At 38.8% G+C, this 21,777-nt stretch overlaps 15 non-coding genes across 15 annotated transcripts; all 15 read right to left on the bottom strand.

Moving 5' to 3' along the window:
* Positions 1 to 38: 38 nt before the first annotated feature.
* TRNAG-CCC (transfer RNA glycine (anticodon CCC)) lies at positions 39 to 110 on the bottom strand. Its single transcript has one exon. It is a non-coding gene; the product is annotated as a tRNA-Gly (tRNA).
* Positions 111 to 1,293: 1,183 nt separating this feature from the next.
* Positions 1,294 to 1,365, bottom strand: TRNAG-UCC (transfer RNA glycine (anticodon UCC)). Its single transcript has one exon. It is a non-coding gene; the product is annotated as a tRNA-Gly (tRNA).
* A 96-nt stretch (positions 1,366 to 1,461) lies between these two features.
* On the bottom strand, positions 1,462 to 1,533 carry TRNAG-CCC (transfer RNA glycine (anticodon CCC)). Its single transcript has one exon. It is a non-coding gene; the product is annotated as a tRNA-Gly (tRNA).
* Positions 1,534 to 2,715: 1,182 nt separating this feature from the next.
* On the bottom strand, positions 2,716 to 2,787 carry TRNAG-UCC (transfer RNA glycine (anticodon UCC)). Its single transcript has one exon. It is a non-coding gene; the product is annotated as a tRNA-Gly (tRNA).
* A 96-nt stretch (positions 2,788 to 2,883) lies between these two features.
* TRNAW-CCA (transfer RNA tryptophan (anticodon CCA)) lies at positions 2,884 to 2,955 on the bottom strand. The gene has a single exon. It is a non-coding gene; the product is annotated as a tRNA-Trp (tRNA).
* A 1,182-nt stretch (positions 2,956 to 4,137) lies between these two features.
* TRNAG-UCC (transfer RNA glycine (anticodon UCC)) lies at positions 4,138 to 4,209 on the bottom strand. Its single transcript has one exon. It is a non-coding gene; the product is annotated as a tRNA-Gly (tRNA).
* A 93-nt stretch (positions 4,210 to 4,302) lies between these two features.
* On the bottom strand, positions 4,303 to 4,374 carry TRNAG-CCC (transfer RNA glycine (anticodon CCC)). The gene has a single exon. It is a non-coding gene; the product is annotated as a tRNA-Gly (tRNA).
* A 3,791-nt stretch (positions 4,375 to 8,165) lies between these two features.
* TRNAG-UCC (transfer RNA glycine (anticodon UCC)) lies at positions 8,166 to 8,237 on the bottom strand. The gene has a single exon. It is a non-coding gene; the product is annotated as a tRNA-Gly (tRNA).
* A 95-nt stretch (positions 8,238 to 8,332) lies between these two features.
* Positions 8,333 to 8,404, bottom strand: TRNAG-CCC (transfer RNA glycine (anticodon CCC)). Its single transcript has one exon. It is a non-coding gene; the product is annotated as a tRNA-Gly (tRNA).
* A 1,339-nt stretch (positions 8,405 to 9,743) lies between these two features.
* On the bottom strand, positions 9,744 to 9,815 carry TRNAG-CCC (transfer RNA glycine (anticodon CCC)). The gene has a single exon. It is a non-coding gene; the product is annotated as a tRNA-Gly (tRNA).
* Positions 9,816 to 12,073: 2,258 nt separating this feature from the next.
* Positions 12,074 to 12,145, bottom strand: TRNAG-UCC (transfer RNA glycine (anticodon UCC)). Its single transcript has one exon. It is a non-coding gene; the product is annotated as a tRNA-Gly (tRNA).
* A 269-nt stretch (positions 12,146 to 12,414) lies between these two features.
* Positions 12,415 to 12,486, bottom strand: TRNAG-UCC (transfer RNA glycine (anticodon UCC)). The gene has a single exon. It is a non-coding gene; the product is annotated as a tRNA-Gly (tRNA).
* A 96-nt stretch (positions 12,487 to 12,582) lies between these two features.
* TRNAG-CCC (transfer RNA glycine (anticodon CCC)) lies at positions 12,583 to 12,654 on the bottom strand. The gene has a single exon. It is a non-coding gene; the product is annotated as a tRNA-Gly (tRNA).
* A 1,347-nt stretch (positions 12,655 to 14,001) lies between these two features.
* TRNAG-CCC (transfer RNA glycine (anticodon CCC)) lies at positions 14,002 to 14,073 on the bottom strand. The gene has a single exon. It is a non-coding gene; the product is annotated as a tRNA-Gly (tRNA).
* A 2,770-nt stretch (positions 14,074 to 16,843) lies between these two features.
* TRNAG-GCC (transfer RNA glycine (anticodon GCC)) lies at positions 16,844 to 16,915 on the bottom strand. The gene has a single exon. It is a non-coding gene; the product is annotated as a tRNA-Gly (tRNA).
* Between the last annotated feature and the right edge of the window lie 4,862 nt (positions 16,916 to 21,777).

The following is a 21,777-nucleotide window of genomic DNA, read 5'->3' as shown; positions in this document are numbered from 1 at the left end:
AAATGTATGATATGCCAGAAATAAAACTACATAAGTATTGCATTGGCCGGGAATCGAACCCGGGTCAACTGCTTGGGAAGCAGCTATGCTCACCACTATACCACCAATGCATGAACCAACTTGACTGGTTTGGGATTATGGCCGTTAAATCTGCTAAAGTTTTACTTAGAAAAAGGAGGACTGAATATGTCTTGAAAGAGCCAATTACTAAAAAGTTTAAAAACCAGGCAAAGCATTGTCCAAAACTCAAAGATGAATTCTTGTAAATCAGCTATGGAGCTTTTCCACCAATTCTTACAATTCTCTCAATTAGTTTCACTTTTTTGACAATAAGGTAACTAAACTCTTACCAAGAAAGAAAGTACACTATGAGCCTTAGCTCAAAAAGATTACAAAGAGTCAGCACCAGCACCAAATTCTCCCTAAAGACCTCTGCCATTTTTGGCATTTTTAACACTAACTCTAAAGACAGAGGAGTTTTTGGAATCAGTTATGTAGCTTTTCCACCTCTGCCTACAAATTCTCTCAATTAGCTTTGCTTTCTGCACACTAAGGTAGCTAAAGTGTTACCAAGAAAGAAATAAAAGCATAAGCCTTAGCACAGAAAGTGAAAAAGATTCCAAACACCACCAAATGGAAAAAAACAATGAGTTCTTCAAGAATTAAACTATGGCCTATTGTTTTAAAAGCAACTACACCCACCAGCATAACACCAATGCCAACCCTGACATTGCTTTCGTATTGGAGACTAACCCTACAAAGTATTTAATCAACAACTGAAGAGCAGAAGATCAGTTAGATGAGACAGTTGAAAAAAATCTAAGAAATATTCTCTTCAATTTTTTTCTCATTTTCGTGGTTGCTAAACTCTAAGAAGAAAGAAGAGCATGAGCCTTAACACGAAAAATTAAAACAGACTAAAAGCATCACCAAATGTGAAAAACAATTCATGCATTGGCCGGGAATCGAACCCAGGTCAACTGTTTGGAAGGCAGCTATGCTCACCACTATACCACCAACACTTACAGAAGCCATTTTTTTTTCTTACATTTTCTGCACTAACAATACAAAATTATTAGTAAAAAGTAAGACGTGCCAGGAAAAAAAAAACCCACATAAGTATTGCATTGACCAGGAATCAATCGCAGGTCAACTGCTTGGAAGGCAGGTTTGCTCACCACTATACCAAAAATGCTTAAGGTACCCAGCATTTTTTTCACATTTTCTGCACTAACCTTACAAAATTGTTAGTAAAAATTATGACGTGCCTGAAAAAAAAACACACCCATGTTTTGCATTGGCCGGGAATCAAACCCGGGTCAACTGCTTGGAAGGCAGCTATGCTCACCACTATACCACCAATGCTTACAGAATCTGCTTTTTTTTTTACATTTTCTGCACTAACATTACAAAATAGTTTGTAAAATGTATGATATGCCAGAAATAAAACTACATAAGTATTGCATTGGCCGGGAATCGAACCCGGGTCAACTGCTTGGGAAGCAGCTATGCTCACCACTATACCACCAATGCATGAACCAACTTGACTGGTTTGGGATTATGGCCGTTAAATCTGCTAAAGTTTTACTTAGAAAAAGGAGGACTGAATATGTCTTGAAAGAGCCAATTACTAAAAAGTTTAAAAACAAGGCAAAGCATTGTCCAAAACTCAAAGATGAATTCTTGTGAATCAGCTATGGAGCTTTTCCACCAATTCTTACAATTCTCTCAATTAGTTTCACTTTTTTGACAATAAGGTAACTAAACTCTTACCAAGAAAGAAAGTAAACTATGAGCCTTAGCTCAAACAGATTACAAAGAGTCAACAGTAGCACCAAATTCCCCCTAAAGACCTCTGCCATTTTTGGCATTTTTAACACTAACTCTAAAGACAGAGGAGTTTTTGGAATCAGTTATGTAGCTTTTCCACCTCTGCCTACAAATTCTCTCAATTAGCTTTGCTTTCTGCCCACTAAGGTAGCTAAAGTGTTACCAAGAAAGAAATAAAAGCATAAGCCTTAGCACAGAAAGTGAAAAAGAGTCCAAACACCACCAAATGGAAAAAAACAATGAGTTCTTCAAGAATTAAACTACGGCCTATTGTTTTAAAAGCAACTACACCCACCAGCATAACACCAATGCCAACCCTGACATTGCTTTCGTATTGGAGACTAACCCTACAAAGTATTTAATCAACAACTGAAGAGCAGAAGATCAGTTAGATGAGACAGTTGAAAAAAATCTAAGAAATATTCTCTTCAATTTTTTTCTCATTTTCGTGGTTGCTAAACTCTAAGAAGAAAGAAGAGCATGAGCCTTAACACGAAAAATTAAAACAGACTAAAAGCATCACCAAATGTGAAAAACAATTCATGCATTGGCCGGGAATCGAACCCAGGTCAACTGTTTGGAAGGCAGCTATGCTCACCACTATACCACCAACACTTACAGAAGCCATTTTTTTTTCTTACATTTTCTGCACTAACAATACAAAATTATTAGTAAAAAGTAAGACGTGCCAGGAAAAAAAAACCCACATAACTATTGCATTGACCAGGAATCAATCGCAGGTCAACTGCTTGGAAGGCAGGTTTGCTCACCACTATACCAAAAATGCTTAAGGTACCCAGCATTTTTTTCACATTTTCTGCACTAACCCTACAAAATTGTTAGTAAAAATTATGACGTGCCTGAAAAAAAAACACACCCATGTTTTGCATTGGCCGGGAATCAAACCCGGGTCAACTGCTTGGAAGGCAGCTATGCTCACCACTATACCACCAATGCTTACAGGATCGGTTTTTTTTTTTACATTTTCTGCACTAACATTACAAAATAGTTTGTAAAATGTATGATATGCCAGAAATAAAACTACATAAGTATTGCATTGGCCGGGAATCGAACCCGGGTCAACTGCTTTGGAAGCAGCAATGCTCACCACTATACCACCAATGCATGAACCAACTTGACTGGTTTGGGATTATGGCCGTTAAATCTGCTAAAGTTTTACTTAGAAAAAGGAGGACTGAATATGTCTTGAAAGAGCCAATTACTAAAAAGTTTAAAAACAAGGCAAAGCATTGTCCAAAACTCAAAGATGAATTCTTGTGAATCAGCTATGGAGCTTTTCCACCAATTCTTACAATTCTCTCAATTAGTTTCACTTTTTTGACAATAAGGTAACTAAACTCTTACCAAGAAAGAAAGTAAACTATGAGCCTTAGCTCAAACAGATTACAAAGAGTCAACAGCAGCACCAAATTCCCCCTAAAGACCTCTGCCATTTTTGGCATTTTTAACACTAACTCTAAAGACAGAGGAGTTTTTGGAATCAGTTATGTAGCTTTTCCACCTCTGCCTACAAATTCTCTCAATTAGCTTTGCTTTCTGCCCACTAAGGTAGCTAAAGTGTTACCAAGAAAGAAATAAAAGCATAAGCCTTAGCACAGAAAGTGAAAAAGAGTCCAAACACCACCAAATGGAAAAAAACAATGAGTTCTTCAAGAATTAAACTACGGCCTCTTGTTTTAAAAGCAACTACACCCACCAGCATAACACCAATGCCAACCCTGACATTGCTTTCGTATTGGAGACTAACCCTACAAAGTATTTCATCAACAACTGAAGAGCAGAAGATCAGTTAGATGAGACAGTTGAAAAAAATCTAAGAAATATTCTCTTCAATTTTTTTCTCATTTTCGTGGTTGCTAAACTCTAAGAAGAAAGAAGAGCATGAGCCTTAACACGAAAAATTAAAACAGACTAAAAGCATCACCAAATGTGAAAAACAATTCATGCATTGGCCGGGAATCAAACCCGGGTCAACAGCTTGGAAGGCAGCTATGCTCACCACTATACCACCAACACTTACAGAAGCCATGTTTTTTTCTTACATTTTCTGCACTAACAATACAAAATTATTAGTAAAAAGTAAGACGTGCCAGGAAAAAAAAACCCACATAAGTATTGCATTGACCAGGAATCAATCGCAGGTCAACTGCTTGGAAGGCAGGTTTGCTCACCACTATACCAAAAATGCTTAAGGTACCCAGCATTTTTTTCACATTTTCTGCACTAACCCTACAAAATTGTTAGTAAAAATTATGACGTGCCTGAAAAAAAAACACACCCATGTTTTGCATTGGCCGGGAATCGAACCCGGGTCAACTGCTTGGAAGGCAGCTATGCTCACCACTCTACCACCAATGCTTACAGGATCAGCTTTTTTTACATTTTCTGCACTAACATTACAAAATAGTTTGTAAAATGTATGATATGCCAGAAATAAAACTACATAAGTATTGCATTGGCCGGGAATCGAACCCGGGTCAACTGCTTGGGAAGCAGCTATGCTCACCACTATACCACCAATGCATGAACCAACTTAACTGGTTTGGGATTATGGCCGTTAAATCTGCTAAAGTTTTACTTAGAAAAAGGAGGACTGAATATGTCTTGAAAGAGCCAATTACTAAAAAGTTTAAAAACAAGGCAAAGCATTGTCCAAAACTCAAAGATGAATTCTTGTGAATCAACTATGGAGCTTTTCCACCAATTCTTACAATTCTCTCAATTAGTTTCACTTTTTTGACAATAAGGTAACTAAACTCTTACCAAGAAAGAAAGTACACTATGAGCCTTAGCTCAAACAGATTACAAAGAGTCAACAGCAGCACCAAATTCCCCCTAAAGACCTCTGCCATTTTTGGCACTTTTAACACTAACTCTAAAGACAGAGGAGTTTTTGGAATCAGTTATGTAGCTTTTCCACCTCTGCCTACAAATTCTCTCAATTAGCTTTGCTTTTTGCCAACTAAGGTAGCTAAAGTGTTACCAAGAAAGAAATAAAAGCATAAGCCTTAGCACAGAAAGTGAAAAAGAGTCCAAACACCACCAAATGCAAAAAAACAATGAGTTATTCAAGAATTAAACTATGGCCTATTGTTTTAAAAGCAACTACACCCACCAGCATAACACCAATGCCAACCCTGACATTGCTTTCATATTGGAGACTAACCCTACAAAGTGTTTAATCAACAACTGAAGAGCAGAAGATCAGTTAGATGAGACAGTTGAAAAAAATCTAAGAAATATTCTCTTCAATTTTTTTCTCATTTTCGTGGTTGCTAAACTCTAAGAAGAAAGAAGAGCATGAGCCTTAACACGAAAAATTAAAACAGACTAAAAGCATCACCAAATGTGAAAAACAATTCATGCGTTGGCCAGGAATCGAACCTGGGTCAACAGCTTGGAAGGCAACTTTGCTCACCACTATACCACCAACACTTACAGAAGCCATGTTTTTTTCTTACATTTTCTGCACTAACAATACAAAATTATTAGTAAAAAGTAAGACGTGCCAGGAAAAAAAAAACCCACATAAGTATTGCATTGGCCAGGAATCAATCGCAGGTCAACTGCTTGGAAGGCAGGTTTGCTCACCATTACACCAAAAATGCTTAAGGTACCCAGCATTTTTTTCACATTTTCTGCACTAACCCTACAAAATTGTTAGTAAAAATTATGACGTGCCTGAAAAAAAAACACACCCATGTTTTGCATTGGCCAGGAATCGAACCCAGGTCAACTGCTTGGAAGGCAGCTATGCTCACCACTATACCACCAATGCTTACAGGGTCAGCTTTTTTTTTACATTTTCTGCACTAACATTACAAAATAGTTTGTAAAATGTATGATATGCCAGAAATAAAACTACATAAGTATTGCATTGGCTGGAAATCAAACCCGGGTCAACTGCTTGGGAAGCAGTTATGCTCAACACTATACCACCAATGCATGAACCCACTTGACTGGTTTGGGATTTTGGCTGTTAAATCTGCTAAAGTTTTACTTAAAAAAGGAGGACTGAGTATGTCTTGAAAGAGCCAATTACTAAAAAGTTTAAAAACAAGGCAAAGCATTGTCCAAAACTCAAAGATGAATTCTTGTGAATCAGCTATGGAGCTTTTCCACCAATTCTTACAATTCTCTCAATTATTTTCACTTTTTTGCCAATAAGGTAACTAAACTCTTACCAAGAAAGAAAGTACACTATGAGCCTTAGCTCAAAAAGATTACAAAGAGTCAACACCAGCACCAAATTACCCCTAAAGACCTCTGCCATTTTTGGCATTTTTAACACTAACTCTAAAGACAGAGGAGTTTTTGGAATCAGTTATGTAGCTTTTCCACTTCTGCCTACAAATTCTCTCAATTAACTTTGCTTTCTGCCAACTAAGGTAGCTAAAGTGTTACCAAGAAAGAAATAAAAGCATAAGCCTTAGCACAGAAAGTGAAAAAGAGTCCAAACACCACCAAATGCAAAAAAACAATGAGTTCTTCAAGAATTAAACTATGGCCTATTGTTTTAAAAGCAACTACACCCACCAGTATAACACCAATGCCAACCCTGACATTGCTTTCGTATTGGAGACTAACCCTACAAAGTGTTTAATCAACAACTGAAGAGCAGAAGATCAGTTAGATGAGACAGTTGAAAAAAAGCTAAGAAATATTCTCTTCAATTTTTTTCTCATTTTCGTGGTTGCTAAACTCTAAGAAGAAAGAAGAGCCTGAGACTTAACACGAAAAATTAAAACAGACTAAAAGCATCACCAAATGTGAAAAACAATTCATGCGTTAGCTGAGAATCGAACTCGGGTCAACTACTTGGAAGGCAGCGATTCCCACCACTATACCACCAACACTTACAGAAGCCATGTTTTTTTCTTACATTTTCTGCACTAACAATACGAAATTATTAGTAAAAAGTAAGACGTGCCAGGAAAAAAAAACTCACATAAGTATTGTATTGACCAGGAATCAATCGCAGGTCAACTGCTTGGAAGGCAGGTTTGCTCACCATTACACCAAAAATGCTGAAGGTACCCAGCATTTTTTTCACATTTTCTGCACTGACCCTATAAAATTGTTAGTAAAAAGTATGACGTGCCTGAAAAAAAAACACACCTAAGTTTTGCATTGGCCAGGAATCGAACCCTGGTCAACTGCTTGGAAGGCAGCTATGCTCACCACTATACCACCAATGCTTACAGGATCAGCCTTTTTTTTTACATTTTCTGCACTAACATTACAAAATAGTTTGTAAAATGTATGATATGTAAGATGAATTCTTGTGAATCAGCTATGTAGCTTTTCCACCAATTCTTACATTTCTCTCAATTATTTTCACTTTTTTGCCAATAAGGTAGCTAAACTCTTTCCAAGAAAGAAAGTACACTATGAGCCTTAGCTCAAACAGATTACAAAGAGTCAACAGCAGCACCAAATTCCCCCTAAAGACCTCTGCCATTTTTGGCATTCTTAACACTAACTCTAAAGACAGAGGAGTTTTTGGAATGAGTTATGTAGCTTTTCCACCTCTGCCTACAAATTCTCTCAATTAGCTTTGCTTTCTGCCCACTAAGGTAGCTAAAGTGTTACCAAGAAAGAAATAAAAGCATAAGCCTTACCACAGAAAGTGAAAAAGATTCCAAACACCACCAAATACAAATAAACAATGCGTTCTTCAAGAATTAAACTATGGCCTATTGTTTTAAAAGCAACTACACCCACCAGCATAACACCAATGCCAACCCTGACATTGCTTTCGTATTGGAGACTAACCCTACAAAGTATTTAATCAACAACTGAAGAGCAGAAGATCAGTTAGATGAGACAGTTGAAAAAAATCTAAGAAATATACTCTTCAATTTTTTTCTCATTTTCGTGGTTGCTAAACTCTAAGATGACAGAAGAGCATGAGCCATAACACGAAAAATTAAAACAGACTAAACGCATCACCAAATGTGAAAAACAATTCATGCATTGGCTGGGAATCGAACCGGGGTCAACTGCTTGGAAGGCAGCTATACTCACCACTATACCACCAACACTTACAAAAGCCATGTTTTTTTCTTACATTTTCTGCACTAACAATACAAAATTATTAGTAAAAAGTAAGACGTGCCAGGAAAAAAAAACCCACATAAGTATTGCATTGACCAGGAATCAATCGCAGGTCAACTGCTTGGAAGGCAGGTTTGCTCACCACTATACCAAAAATGCTTAAGGTACCCAGCATTTTTTTCACATTTTCTGCACTAACCCTACAAAATTGTTAGTAAAAAGTATGACGTGCCTGAAAAAAAAAAACACCGATGTTTAGCATTGGCTGGGAATTGAACCCAGGTCAACTGCTTGGAAGGCAGCTATGCTCACCCCTATACCACCAATGCTTACAGGGTCAGCTTTTTTTTTACATTTTCTGCACTAACATTACAAAATAGTTTGTAAAATGTATGGTATGCCAGAAATAAAACTACATAAGTATTGCATTGGCTGGAAATCGAACCCAGGTCAACTGCTTGGGAAGCAGCTATGCTCACCACTATACCACCAATGCATGAACCCACTTGACTCGTTTGGGATTATGGCTGTTAAATGTGCTAAAGATTTACTTAAAAAAGGAGGACTTGAAAGAGCCAATTACTAAAAAGTTTAAAAACAAGACAAAGCATTGTCCAAAACTCAAAGATGAATTCTTGTGAATCAGCTATGTAGCTTTTCCACCAATTCTTACATTTCTCTCAATTATTTTCACTTTTTTGCCAATAAGGTAACTAAACTCTTACCAAGAAAGAAAGTACACTATGAGCCTTAGCTCAAACAGATTACAAAGAGTCAACCGCAGCACCAAATTCCCTCTAAAGACCTTTGCCATTTTTGGCATTTTTAACACTAACTCTAAAGACAGAGGAGTTTTTGGAATCAGTTATGTAGCTTTTCCACCTCTGCCTACAAATTCTCTCAATTAGCTTTGCTTTCTGCCCACTAAGGTAGCTAAAGTGTTACCAAGAAAGAAATAAAAGCATAAGCCTTAGCACAGAAAGTGAAAAAGATTCCAAACACCACCAAATGCAAAAAACAATGAGTTCTTCAAGAATTAAACTATGGCCTATTGTTTTAAAAGCAACTACACCCACCAGCATAACACCATTGCCAACCCTGACATTGCTTTCGTATTGGATACTAACCCTACAAAGTATTTAATCAACAACTGAAGAGCAGAAGATCAGTTAGATGAGACAGTTGAAAAAAATCTAAGATATATTCTCTTCAATTTTTTTCTCATTTTCGTGGTTGCTATACTCTAAGAAGAAAGAAGAGCATGAGCCTTAACAAGAAAAATTAAAACAGACTAAAAGCATCACCAAATGTGAAAAACAATTCATGCTTTGGCCGGGAAGCGAACCAGGATCAACTGCTTGGAAGGCAGCTATGCTCACCACGATAATACCAACACTTACAGAAGCCATGTTTTTTTCTTACATTTTCTGCACTAACAATACAAAATTATTAGTAAAAAGTAAGACGTGCCAGGGAAAAAAAACCCACATAAGTATTGCATTGACCAGGAATCAATCGCAGGTCAACTGCTTGGAAGGCAGGTTTGCTCACCACTATACCAAAAATGCTTAAGGTACCCAGCATCTTTTTCACATTTTCTGCACTAACCCTACAAAATTGTTAGTAAAAATTATGACGTGCCTGAAAAAAAAACACACCCATGTTTTGCATTGGCCAGGAATCAAACCCGGGTCAACTGCTTGGAAAGCAGCTATGCTCACCACTATACCACCAATGCTTACAGGATCAGCTTTTTTTTTTTACATTTTCTGCACTAACATTACAAAATAGTTTGTAAAATGTATGATAAGCCAGAAATAAAACTACATAAGTATTGCATTGGCCGGGAATCAAACCCGGGTCAACTGCTTGGGAAGCAGCTATGCTCACCACTATACCACCAATGCATGAACCAACTTGAATGGTTTGGGATTATAGCTGTTAAATCTGCTAAAGTTTTACTTAAAAAATGGAGGACTGAATATGTCTTGAAAGAGCCAATTACTAAAAAGTTTAAAAACAAGGCAAACCATTGTCCAAAACTCAAAGATGAATTCTTGTGAATCAGCTATGGAGCTTTTCCACCAATTCTTACAATTCTCTCAATTATTTTCACTTTTTTGCCAATAAGGTAACTAAACTCTTACCAAGAAAGAAAGTACACTATGAGCCTTAGTTCAAACAGATTACAAAGAGTCAGCACCTGCAACAAATTACCCGTAAAGACCTCTGCCATTTTTGGCATTTTTAACACTAACTCTAAAGACAGAGTAGTTTTTGGAATCAGTTATGTAGCTTTTCCACCTCTGCCTACAAATTCTCTCAATTAGCTTTGCTTTTTGCCAACTAAGGTAGCTAAAGTGTTACCAAGAAAGAAATAAAAGCATAAGCCTTAGCACAGAAAGTGAAAAAGAGTCCAAACACCACCAAATGCAAAAAAACAATGAGTTCTTCAAGAATTAAACTATGGCCTATTGTTTTAAAAGCAACTACACCCACCAGCATAACACCAATGCCAACCCTGACATTGCTTTCATATTGGAGACTAACCCTACAAAGTGTTTAATCAACAACTGAAGAGCAGAAGATCAGTTAGATGAGACAGTTGAAAAAAAGCTAAGAAATATTCTCTTCAATTTTTTTCTCATTTTCGTGGTTGCTAAACTCTAAGAAGAAAGAAGAGCCTGAGACTTAACACGAAAAATTAAAACAGACTAAAAGCATCACCAAATGTGAAAAACAATTCATGCGTTGGCTGAGAATCAAACTCGGGTCAACTACTTGGAAGGCAGCGATTCTCACCACTATACCACCAACACTTACAGCAACCAAGTTTTTTTCTTACATTTTCTGCACTAACAATACGAAATTATTAGTAAAAATAAGACGTGCCAGGAAAAAAAAACCCACATAAGTATTGCATTGACCAGGAATCAATCGCAGGTCAACTGCTTGGAAGGCAGGTTTGCTCACCACTATACCAAAAATGCTTAAGGTACCCAGCATTTTTTTCACATTTTCTGCACTAACCCTACAAAATTGTTAGTAAAAAGTATGACGTGCCTGAAAAAAAAAAACACCACTGTTTTGTATTGGCCGGGAATTGAACCCGGGTCAACTGCATGGAAGGAAGATATGCTCACCCCTATACCACCAATGCTTACAGGATCAGCTTTTTTTTACATTTTCTGCACTAACATTACAAAATAGTTTGTAAAATGTATGATATGCCAGAAATAAAACTACATCAGTATTGCATTGGCTGGAAATCGAACCCGGGTCGTCTGCTTGGGTAACAGCTATGCTCACCACTATACCACCAATGCATATACCCGCTTGACTGGTTTGGGATTTTGGCTGTTAAATCTGCTAAAGTTTTACTTAAAAAAGGAGGACTGAATATGTCTTGAAAGAGCCAATTACTAAAAAGTTTAAAAACAAGGCAAAGCATTGTCCAAAACTCAAAGATGAATTCTTGTGAATCAGCTATGGAGCTTTTCCACCAATTCTTACATTTCTCTCAATTATTTTCACTTTTTTGCCAATAAGGTAACTAAACTCTTACCAAGAAAGAAAGTACACTATGAGCCTTAGCTCAAACAGATTACAAAGAGTCAACAGCAGCACCAAACTCCCCCTAAAGACCTCTGCCATTTTTGGCATTTTTAACACTAACTCTAAAGACAGAGGAGTTTTTGGAATCAGTTATGTAGCTTTTCCACCTCTGCCTACAAATTCTCTCAATTAGTTTTGCTTTCTGCCCACTAAGGTAGCTAAAGTGTTACCAAGAAAGAAATAAAAGCATAATCCTTAGCACAGAAAGTGAAAAAGATTCCAAACACCACCAAATGCAAAAAAACAATGAGTTCTTCAAGAATTAAACTATGGCCTATTGTTTTAAAAGCAACTACACTTACCAGCATAACACCAATACCAACCCTGACATTGCTTTCGTATTGGAGACTAACCCTACAAAGTATTTAATCAACAACTGAAGAGCAGAAGATCAGTTAGATGAGACAGTTGAAAAAAATCTAAGAAATATTCTCTTCAATTTTTTTCTTATTTTTGTTGTTGCTAAACTCTAAGAAGAAAGAAGAGCATGAGCCTTAACACGAAAAATTAAAACAGACTAAAAGCATCACCAAATGTGAAAAACAATTCATGTGTTGGCCGGGAATCGAACCCGGGCCAACTGCTTGGAAGGCAGCTAAGCTCACCACTATACCACCAACACTTACAGAGGCCATGTTTTTTTCTTACATTTTCTGCACTAACAAAACAAAATTATTAGTAAAAAGTAAGACGTGCCAGGAAAAAATACCCACATAAGTATTGCATTGACCAAGAATCAATCGCAGGTCAACTGCTTGGAAGGCAGGTTTGCTCACCACTATACCAAAAATGCTTAAGGTACCCAGCATTTTTTTCACATTTTCTGCACTAACCCTACAAAATTGTTAGTAAAAATTATGAAGTGCCTGAAAAAAAAACACACCCATGTTTTGCATTGGCCAGGAATCGAACCCGGGTCAACTGCTTGGAAGGCAGCTATGCTCACCACTATACCACCAATGCTTACAGGATCAGCTTTTTTTTTTACATTTTCTGCACTAACATTACAAAATAGTTTGTAAAATGTATGATATGCCAGAAATAAAACTACATAAGTATTGCATTGGCCGGGAATTGAACCTGGGTCAACTGCTTGGGAAGCAGCTATGCTCACCACTATACCACCAATGCATGAATGAACCTGACTGGTTTGGGATTTTGGCTGTTAAATCTGCTAAAGTTTTACTTAAAAAAGGAGGACTGAATATGTCTTGAAAGAGCCAATTACTAAAAAGTTTAAAAACAAGGCAAAGCATTGTTCAAAACTCAAAGATGAATTCTTGTGAATCAGCTATGTAGCTTTTCCACCAATTCTTACATTTCTCTCAATTATTTTCACTTTTTTGCCAATAAGGTAACTAAACTCTTACCAAGAAGGAAAGTACACTATGAGCCTTAGCTCAAACAGATTACAAAGAGTCAACAGCAGCACCAAACTCCCCCTAAAGACCTCTGCCATTTTTGGCATTTTTAACACTAACTCTAAAGACAGAGGAGTTTTTGGAATCAGTTATGTAGCTTTTCCACCTCTGCCTACAAATTCTCTCAATTAGCTTTGCTTTCTGCCCACTAAGGTAGCTAAAGTGCTACCAAGAAAGAAATAAAAGCATAATCCTTAGCACAGAAAGTGAAAAAGATTCCAAACACCACCAAATGCAAAAAAACAATGAGTTCTTCAAGAATTAAACTATGGCCTATTGTTTTAAAAGCACTACACTTACCAGCATAACACCAATACCAACCCTGACATTGCTTTCGTATTGGAGACTAACCCTACAAAGTATTTAATCAACAACTGAAGAGCAGAAGATCAGTTAGATGAGACAGTTGAAAAAAATCTAAGAAATATTCTCTTCAATTTTTTTCTTATTTTTGTTGTTGCTAAACTCTAAGAAGAAAGAAGAGCATGAGCCTTAACACGAAAAATTAAAACAGACTAAAAGCATCACCAAATGTGAAAAACAATTCATGTGTTGGCCGGGAATCGAACCCGCGCCATCTGCTTGGAATGCAGCTAAGCTCACCACTATACCACCAACACTTACAGAGGCCATGTTTTTTTCTTACATTTTCTGCACTAACAATACAAAATTATTAGTAAAAAGTAAGACGTGCCAGGAAAAAATACCCACATAAGTATTGCATTGACCAGGAATCAATCGCAGGTCAGCTGCTTGGAAGGCAGGTTTGCTCACCACTATACCAAAAATGCTTAAGGTACCCAGCATTTTTTTCACATTTTCTGCACTAACCCTACAAAATTGTTAGTAAAAATGATGAAGTGCCTGAAAAAAAAACACACCCATGTTTTGCATTGGCCAGGAATCAAACCCGGGTCAACTGCTTGGAAGGCAGCTATGCTCACCACTATACCACCAATGCTTACAGGATCAGCTTTTTTTTTTACATTTTCTGCACTAACATTACAAAATAGTTTGTAAAATGTATGATATGCCAGAAATAAAACTACATAAGTATTGCATTGGCCGGGAATTGAACCTGGGTCAACTGCTTGGGAAGCAGCTATGCTCACCACTATACCACCAATGCATGAACCAACTTGACTGGTTTGGGATTTTGGCTGTTAAATCTGCTAAAGTTTTACTTAAAAAAGGAGGACTGAATATGTCTTGAAAGAGCCAATTACTAAAAAGTTTAAAAACAAGGCAAAGCATTGTTCAAAACTCAAAGATGAATTCTTGTGAATCAGCTATGTAGCTTTTCCACCAATTCTTACATTTCTCTCAATTATTTTCACTTTTTTGCCAATAAGGTAACTAAACTCTTACCAAGAAGGAAAGTACACTATGAGCCTTAGCTCAAACAGATTACAAAGAGTCAACAGTAGCACCAAGTTCCCCCTAAAGACCTCTGACATTTTTGGCATTTTTAACACTAACTCTAAAGACAGAGGAGTTTTTGGTATCAGTTTTGTAGCTTTTCCACCTCTGCCTACAAATTCTCTCTATTAGCTTTGCTTTCTGCCCACTAAGGTAGCTGAAGTGTTACCAAGAAAGAAATAAAAGCATAAGCCTTAGCACAGAAAGTGAAAAAGATTCCAAACACCACCTAATGCAAAAAACAATGAGTTCTTCAAGAATTAAACTATGGCCTATTGTTTTAAAAGCAACTACACCCACCAGCATAACACCAATGCCAAACCTGACATTGCTTTCGTATTGGAGACTAACCCTACAAAGTATTTAATCAACAACTGAAGAGCAGAAGATCAGTTAGATGAGACAGTTGAAAAAAATCTAAGAAATATTCTCTTCAATTTTTTTCTCATTTTAGTTGTTGCTAAACTCTAAGAAGAAAGAAGAGCATGAGCCTTAACACGAAAAATTAAAACAGACTAAAAGCATCACTAAATATGAAAAACAATCCATGCGTTGGCTGTGATTCAAACCTGGGTCAACTGCTTGGAAGGGAGCAATTCTCACCACTATACCACCAACACTTACAGAAGCCATGTTTTTTTCTTACATTTTCTGCACTAACAATACGAAATTATTAGTAAAAAGTAAGATGTGCCAGGAAAAAAAAACCCACATAAGTATTGCATTGACCAGGAATCAATCGCAGGTCAACTGCTTGGAAGGCAGGTTTGCTCACCACTATACCAAAAATGCTTAAGGTACCCAGCATTTTTTTCACATTTTCTGCACTAACCCTACAAAATTGTTAGTAAAAAGTATGACGTGCCTGAATAAAAAAACCACCAATGTTTTGTATTGGCCAGGAATTGAACCCGGGTCAACTGCTTGGAAGGCAGCTATGCTCACCACTATACCACCAATGCTTACAGGGTCAGCTTTTTTTTTTACATTTTCTGCACTAACATTACAAAATAGTTTTAAAATGTATGATATGCCAGAAATAAAACTACATAAGTATTGCATTGGCTGGAAATTGAACCCGGGTCAACTGCTTGGGAAGCAGCTATGCTCACCACTATATCTCCAATGCATGTAACCGCTTGACTGGTTTGGGATTTTGGCTGTTAAATCTGCTAAAGTTTTACTTAAAAAAGGAGGACTGAATATGTCTTGAAAGAGCCAATTACTAAAAAGTTTAAAAACAAGGCAAAGCATTGTCCAAAACTCAAAGATGAATTCTTGTGAATCAGCTATGTAGCTTTTCCACCAATTCTTACATTTCTCTCAATTATTTTCACTTTTTTGCCAATAAGGTAACTAAACTCTTACCAAGAAAGAAAGTACACTATGAGCCTTAGATCAAACAGATTACAAAGAGTCAACAGCAGCACCAATATCCCCCTAAAGACCTCTGCCATTTTTGGCATTTTTAACATTAACTCTAAAGACAGAGGAGTTTTTGGAATCAGTTATGTAGCTTTTCCACCTCTGCCTACAAATTCTCTCAAATAGCTTTGCTTTCTGCCCACTAAGGTAGCTAAAGTGTTACCAAGAAAGAAATAAAAGCATAAGCCTTAGCACAGAAAGTGAAAAAGAGTCCAAACACCACCAAATGCAAAAAAACAATGAGTACTTCAAGAATTAAATTATGGCCTATTGTTTTAAAAGCAACTACACCCACCAGCATAACACCAATGCCAACCCTGAAATTGCTTTCGTATTGGAGACTAACCCTACAAAGTATTTAATCAACAACTGAAGAGCAGAAGATCAGTTAGATGAGACAGTTGAAAAAAATCTAAGAAATATTCTCTTCAATTTTTTTCTCATTTTCGTGGTTGCTAAACTCTAAGAAGAAAGAAGAGCATGAACCTTAACATGAAAAATTAAAACAGACTAAAAGCATCACCAAATGTGAAAAACAATTCATGCATTGGCCGGGAATGAAACCCGGGTCAACTGCTTGGAAGGCAGCTATGCTCACCACTATACCACCAACACTTACAGAAGCCATGTTTTTTTCTTACATTTTCTGCACTAACAATACAAAATTATTAGTAAAAAGTAAGACGTGCCAGGAAAAAAAAACCCACATAAGTATTGCATTGACCAGGAATCAATCGCAGGTCAACTGCTTGGAAGGCAGGTTTGCTCACCACTATACCAAAAATGATTAAGGTACCCAGCATTTTTTTCACATTTTCTGCACTAACCCTACAAAATTGTTAGTAAAAATTATGACGTGCCTGAAAAAAAAACACACCCATGTTTTGCATTTGCCAGGAATCGAACCCAGGTCAACTGCTTGGAAGGCAGCTATGCTCACCACCAGACCATCAATGCTTACAGGATCAGCTTTTTTTTTTTTACATTTTCTGCACTAACATTACAAAATAGTTTGTAAAATGTATGATATGCCAGAAATAAAACTACATAAGTATTGCATTGGCCGGGAATCGAACCCGGGTCAACTGCTTGGCAAACAGCTATGCTCACCACTATACCACCAATGCATGAACCAACTTGACTGGTTTGGGATTATGGCTGTTAAATCTGCTAAAGTTTTACTTAAAAAAAGGAGGACTGAATATGTCTTGAAAGAGCCAATTACTAAAAAGTTTAAAAACAAGGCAATGCATTGTCCAAAACTCAAAGATGAATTCTTGTGAATCAGCTATGGAGCTTTTCCACCAATTCTTACAATTCTCTCAATTATTTTCACTTTTTTGCCAATAAGGTAACTAAACTCTTACCAAGAAGGAAAGTACACTATGAGCCTTAGCTCAAAAAGATTACAAAGAGTCAGCACCAGCACCAAATTACCCCTAAAGACCTCTGCCATTTTTGGCATTGTTAACACTAACTCTAAAGACAGAGGAGTTTTTGGAATCAGTTATGTAGCTTTTCCACCTCTGCCTACAAATTCTCTCAATTAGCTTTGCTTTTTGCCAACTAAGGTAGCTAAAGTGTTACCAAGAAAGAAATAAAAGCATAAGCCTTAGCACAGAAAGTGAAAAAGATTCCAAACACCACCAAATGCAAAAAAACAATGAGTTCTTCTAGAATTAAACTATGGCCTATTGTTTTAAAAGCAACTACACCCACCAGCATAACACCAATGCCAACCCTGACATTGCTTTCGTATTGGAGACAAACCCTACAAAGTGTTTAATCAACAACTGAAGAGCAGAAGATCAGTTAGATGAGACAGTTGAAAAAAAGCTAACAAATATTCTCTTCAATTTTTTTCTCATTTTCGTGGTTGCTAAACTCTAAGAAGAAAGAAGAGCCTGAGACTTAACACGAAAAATTAAAACAGACTAAAAGCATCACCAAATGTGAAAAACAATTCATGCGCTGGCTGAGAATCGAACTCAGATTAACTACTTGGAATGCAGCGTTTCTCACCACTATGCCACCAACACTTACAGAAGCCATGTTTTTTTCTTACATTTTCTGCACTAACAATACGAAATTATTAGTAAAAAGTAAGACATGCCAGGGAAAAAAAACCCACATAAGTATTGCATTGACCAGGAATCAATCGCAGGTCAACTGCTTGGAAGGCAGGTTTGCTCACCACTATACCAAAAATGCTTAAGGTACCCAGCATTTTTTTCACATTTTCTGCACTAACCCTACAAAATTGTTAGTAAAAAGTATGATGTGCCTGAAAAAAAAAACCACCAATGTTTTGTATTGGCCGGGAATTGTACCCGGGTCAACTGTTTGGAAAGCAGCTATGGTCACCAATGCTTACAGGGTCAGCTTTTTTTTTTACATTTTCTGCACTAACATTACAAAATAGTTTGTAAAATGTATGATATGAGAGAAATAAAACTACATAAGTTTTGCATTGGCTGGAAATCGAACCCGGGTCAACTGCTTGGGAAGCAGCTATGCTCACCACTATACCACCAATGCATGAACCCACTTGACTAGTTTGGGATTTTGGCTGTTAAATCTGCTAAAGTTTTCCTAAAAAAGGAGGACTGAATATGTCTTGAAAGAGCCAATTACTAAAAAGTTTAAAAACAAGGCAAAGCATTGTCCAAAACTCAAAGATGAATTCTTGTGAATCAGCTATGTAGCTTTTCCACCAATTCTTACATTTCTCTCAATTATTTTCACTTTTTTGCCAATAAGGTAACTAAACTCTTACCAAGAAAGAAAGTACACTATGAGCCTTAGCTCCAACAGATTTCAAAGAGTCTACAGCAGCACCAAATTCCCCCTAAAGACCTCTGCCATTTTTGGCATTTTTAACACTAACTCTAAAGACAGAGGAGTTTTTGGAATCAGTTATGTAGCTTTTCCACCTCTGCCTACAAATTCTCTCAATTACCTTTGCTTTCTGCCCACTAAGGTAGCTAAAGTGTTACCAAGAAAGAAATAAAAGCATAAGCCTTAGCACAGAAAGTGAAAAAGATTCCAAACACCACCAAATGCAAAAAAACAATGAGTTCTTCAAGAATTAAACTATGGCCTATTGTTTTAAAAGCAACTACACCCACCAGCATAACACCAATGCCAACCCTGACATTGCTTTCATATTGGAGACTAACCCTACAAAGTGTTTAATCAACAACTGAAGAGTAGTGTTGAGCCACCCCCGTAGTATTCGAGTTCGGTTCAGTTCGTCGAACACCCGTGTGTTCGCCGAACTGTTCGTCGAACACCTTCGAACACCATTAAAACCAATGGCAGGCAAACAAAAACACATAGAAACACATAGAAAACACCTTCCAAGGTGTCCAAAAGCTGACAAACTGCTCAGAAGACATAACAAACACATGGAAAAGTGACAAGTACATATAGTCATGCGAAAATACAAGAGGTGGAGGAGTAAAAGGAGGGGGAGACACAGATATAGGCATGTCATGCCCTTCTAAAATCCAAAAAGTGAGAAGCCGACACGGCCAGTCCGCTCCTGCCCGTGCCACCTCCGTGTCGCCGGGTTTGTGCCAGAGCCGCGGTGAACCCTGATGGCCAGCCCCCCTCTCCCAATACTGGTGCCTGTCTGCTGGTGGGTCGAGCGAGCCCCCCTGTGGTGGAGGCAGCTCTAAGCTTTTTAATTTAAATTGTCTCTCTAATTTGAATGAATACACTTTAAATCCATTTACCAGGATCTATTGGAGGGCAAGTCTCATGCCAGCAGCCACGTAATTCCAGCTCCAGTAGCGTCCACTAAAGCTGCTGCAGTTAAAAAGCTTTTATAAGGATCGAGCTCGGCTGTCCACCGCAAGGCATCCTACTGCCAGTCCCAGCCCCTATGCCTTGGGGTGCCTCCTGATGCTCTTCACTGAGTATCCCGTGGTCCCGAAGCATTTCCTTTGAAAAAATTAAGTGTCCAAACTACAGGTGGTGTAGCTTGCTTAACAGCCGGGATAATCCGCTGACTAGCAGACACTGCTACTAGGCACAAAGTATTTCCTGGGCTAGATGCAGTTAAAATTTGTAATTAGATACTCTCGTTGGATGCTGAGAAAGCATTCCATAGAGTCTCCTGGCACGCCATATATGATTCTCTTAAAAAGCTTGGGGTAGGGGTCTAGGGGACCCTTTTATTGCCAAAATCACGGCCCTATATCACAATACGTCACCTAGGCTGAAGATAAATGGAACTGTAGCACCCTGAGGGCTCGGTTGCTACAGAGGTATTGCACCTCACCCAGAGGTGTGATATCTCACTCTCAGGTAAGGATGGAGTGTGGATCAGGACCCGACACCTGCATGCATTACACCACATTGCCGTGGGGCAGGGCGACCAATATGCCCCTGAGATGGGCACGACAGTCCCTGTCCCTGGCTGGAGTGGGGGGAGGGAACACTGAGGAAGGGGAACCCTGTAGTGCAGGAGCAGGGAGGAAGCAGTTCCTGGGTGCATTGAGAAGGGAGTATAAAAGGTGGGCACCATCTTAGTTCAGTGCAGAGAAGTCTGAGCAGAAGTGGCAGGGAGCAGGGGCTCTGCATGAGCTCTGCTCCGGAGGCGGGCCTAGTAACAGAGGCCCAGGCCTGGAAGAGGGAGAAGGAAGGAGGAGGAGCGGAGAAGGCTCCAGGAACGAGGAATGAAGGGATCCCAGTGGTGCGGACGGGCGAGTCGCCACCGCACGCCCGAATCCACCTGCGTGGAGGGGTCAGGCCAAAGGGGGAGACCGGTCCCCGAACTAGTGGAGGCAGGAAACGACCCTCAGCTAGAAACCGGAGGCTCTGACATTTTATGTGGCGCAGCCCCTCGCTACACCCGCTAGGAAGGCACCACATAGGGTCAGGGAAACTGGCGCCAAGTTTACCAAGAGGAGGCCCGAGGCAGCCAGACAGAAGTGTTGGTAAGAAAGGCCAGACAAAGGACACACAAAGGGGGTCCTGTGAAGCGCTCCAAAGTTATCTGGGAGTTGTCTGAGCCCCTCACCTGGTGAGCACAGTACGACGTGGGCAGCCGTTACCTGCAGACGTGGTCTGGATAATAAGAACTGTGAGTAAAGGCCCTGAACTGCATCACTGACTCCGTGTCGTTACTGCTGCTGCCCTGCACCATCACCCCCATCCTCCGCATACACTGCCCTGAGGCTATACTCCTCCCGTGGGGAGTTATGCTACGCTCTGCTGCACCCACAACACCAGCCTCAGCAGTCTGCCCTGTAGCGGCAGTTCACTCTGACCGCAATCCACGGGTGGCGTAGTCAGACATTTAAACATCAAAACCACATAAATAGTTCCGCCACTGGTTTGACCACCCTGAGCCACGGAACCGGGTCGCCGCCACGAAGACTACAACCACCAGCATCCACCAAAAAGGGTCCGGCTTCGGGTGTCCCAAGGCCCAGGGGGTGCATCAGAACATTTTCATCACCTTTCACAATCACCAATGGGACAAGGCAGGGATGTCCTCTGTCCCCTCTCTTATACATCCTAGTGACGGAGCACCTGCTCTCATCAATTCGCCATAACCCCAATATTAGGTGGATTGAGGTGGGAGGCACCGAGTACAAGTGCTCTCTATTTGCTGATGATGTCCTAGTATATATCACTCAATCACATATATCCATCCATGCTGTTATGGCTGAAATAGATCACTTTGTTACATGGTCAAATTTTAAAATCAATGCAGCGAAGTCTGAGGCCCTCGATGTCTCCCTCCCCAAATCCATATAGGATTCCATCCAGTCCAACTTTCCCTTTGCATGGCCCTCACAGGGTATCAAATACTTAGGAATTCCTATTCATAGAGACCTCTCCCATCTATGTTATCTTAATTTTGGGCCCTTTATTGAACAACTCCATACAGACCACGGTTGGCAAGTTAGAACTGTAAGATTCACTACGTGAACCACTGGTGTTTTGTGGAAAAGCACATGTACACTGTGTTCCAAAT

The sequence above is a fragment of the Phyllobates terribilis genome, unplaced genomic scaffold, assembly GCF_046119375.1.
Source record: "Phyllobates terribilis strain yellow unplaced genomic scaffold, ASM4611937v1 Scaffold_3__8_contigs__length_932513732, whole genome shotgun sequence".
NCBI classification, from domain to species: Eukaryota; Metazoa; Chordata; class Amphibia; order Anura; family Dendrobatidae; genus Phyllobates; species Phyllobates terribilis.
Note: the sequence above shows the minus strand (reverse complement) of the source record. Positions and strands in the feature narration are given on the sequence as shown.